Below are 2476 nucleotides of genomic sequence, written 5' to 3'. Positions count from 1 at the left end.
ATTCCTGCAAGCGGAGCCCTGGCAGAGGCACTGGCGGAGGGACAGCGTTGAATGCGTGTTTGTTGTTGTCACCCCGCAGTGCCAGGCTGTGATGTGGGGGGATGCGGCTGCATCTGCAGGGGCCACGCGCTGCCCTGCAGGGAACCGAGCACGGGCTCGCTGTGCTGTCGTGGGTTCCCCTTCGTGTTTGTCCTTTTGGAGAAAGGTTTGTTTCGTTGGGAGGCCACGTGCAGGTTCTTCTGCACAACCTGCCATGGCACATGCAGCCCGATTCCTTCCGGGGGGTGTGGAGGTCCCGCAGAGCCCATGCAGCCATCCTGGGCACGGGGGTCGGGTCCTTCCCACCTCACCTCAGTGGCCGCTTTGCTCACAGGAGGACTAACCAGAGCAGCTCCTGTTCCTACGCCCTTGCTCCTTCCCAGCCTCTTGCCCCAAGCCCTCGGTGCTGCTGGTAGCTCTGTGCCAGCTCCATCAGTGCCAGCGTTGGGGTCGGTGCCTCTCCAAGGAGATGGAGCCGAATCCCAGGGCAGTGGGAGAGGGGAGAGCTCATCCTGCTCAGTCAGGCGGAGGGTGAACTCCCCAGGCTCCCGCCAGCGTGGAGCCACTCGGGAGACCTGGCTAAGGGACTTGCACTTCCACAGCCTCGGGAAAGGAGACGGTGCTGGAAGCAATGCAGTGCCCAACGCTGCAATCCACATCACATCACAGAGTACCCCACTATGGCTCCTCACCTTGCTACCAGCTGTCCCAGGGGATGTGTTACACCCTGCCTGCTCCAGCAGTACGGCTGCTGCAGGCCTGCCCTTCCCCATCCCCAACAAAAAAGCATTCCTGAAGATTTGCCCTGGTCTTTGATCCTGCTGACAAGACAGCGTGTCCCCAGCCCCACGGGAAGCCAGCTCCTGACACACGTCAGCCTCACAGGAGGACACAAAGCTGCCACAGAACAAGGTCACCCCAACTCCGAAGCAGGACAACCCTGAAGCCATCTCCTGGAGCCAGCTCGCGCCTTCACACCACCATGCCCTGCACCAGCTTTGCCCTTGGCAGCTTGCAACAATGCTGGGCTGCGGCTTTCATAACCTTCTAATGACATTATCTCTGCCATGAGCTCAGATCCGCAGCCCGGGCACGGCCACAGATCCTTTTCCAAGCAGTGTCAGCACGAGCTCTGCTTCATTTCAACAGCCTGGGCTGCGCTAAGGGTGGGAACAGGCTCTGGACAGCGGTGGAAACACCCCGGTCCCCAGGGGAAAGCAATTCTCCTGCTGCAGGCAGCAGCCCAGATGTCAAGACAAGAGCTGTGACCCACTGAGGGACTCGGATGCCTCGAGTCACTCCAGGAGCAACGCAAAACCCATGAAGTGCAACAGCCCGGAGCCGTTTGCTGGTGCCTCCTCCAGCTGCCCTTCGGGGAATCGAGACCTGCCTCCACTGCCGGCTTCACTTTCAGTGCAGACTGCAGGATATGGGCTGGAGCATCACTTCGGGGACACCAGGACACCGTGCCATAGCGGCTGCCGGAGCCTGGCACCACCGGCAGCGTGGCTGCAGACCTCTCGGATGAGGAGCCCTCGTGCATTTTTGTAAGCTTCACTCTGCTCGACGCGAGGGTCCAGGAGCAGCCTGGCCCAGGGCTGCCAGCCAAAGGGCTCCAGCATCCAGCACCGCCCCTCTGGATCTTCACTTCCAGGAGGGGAGCGATGCTGGACCCTGAAAGCACGTGCTGAACAGGCCCGGCTAGGAGCACGTGCCTCACCTCTGCGCCACAGAAAAGCCATTCACCACTCTCCATGGCGATGCCCCAGCGCTCCCAGCACCCCTCCCCTAAACCCCAGCAGGACCATCAGGGAGCATTTTCCTTGTGAAGCCAAAGCCTCTGACGGGAGTCCCTCAGCCAGGGCTTTTCCCTTTGAGGGAGGGTTTGGAGGCAGGATCTGAGCCTTCTGCCGGCACACCATGAGTCCACCGTCCCCTTCCGCTGCTTCTGCTCCCCAAGCAGTCAGCAGTACAAAAGACACCCCACCTTCTCAGCCGGGCTCTCTGCTCCTCCCTGCACCGTGACCAAAGCTCTCCAGGCTGCCGTGAAAAGCGGGTGGCAGAAGACGAGCACATCCCAGCGACTTCCACTCGGGAGCTTTAACCAGGCTGATGCGAGGAACCATCCAGAGAGATGAACCCTCAGCCACAAAAGGTGACGATGGAGGGTAACGGCCCTGGGAATGACCCTGCTTCTCTGGGGCCTCCGTTTATTCCTTCTGCAATAACAAGTGATCCCAGCAAAGCCCCAAACCATCAGAATTAAGTTCCACTCCAAATTCCTCTCTGCTGAGCTATGAATGTTGACATCAGCAACCTCCGCCACCAGCAGCTCCTGTCCCCGTCCCTCCAAATCTCACTGCTACACGTGGCCAAGCAGCCCAGAGCCTACAGGACACACGAAGCAGGGAGCCAGCGGCAGGAACTGCTCAAATCC

General features: G+C 60.3%; 1 protein-coding gene across 1 annotated transcript in view; it reads right to left on the bottom strand.

The window, feature by feature from the left end:
• LOC104500934 (regulator of G-protein signaling 3-like) overlaps positions 1–2476 on the bottom strand; it is a gene marked incomplete at its 3' end in the record, with an annotated part of 26160 nt that overhangs the window by 246 nt on the left and 23438 nt on the right. The gene's annotated exons all lie outside the window — the stretch shown is intronic.

This window comes from Buceros rhinoceros, unplaced genomic scaffold, assembly GCF_000710305.1.
Source record: "Buceros rhinoceros silvestris isolate BGI_N320 unplaced genomic scaffold, ASM71030v1 scaffold23761, whole genome shotgun sequence".
Taxonomy (NCBI): domain Eukaryota; kingdom Metazoa; phylum Chordata; class Aves; order Bucerotiformes; family Bucerotidae; genus Buceros; species Buceros rhinoceros.
This window is presented reverse-complemented; position numbering and strand designations above follow the sequence as displayed.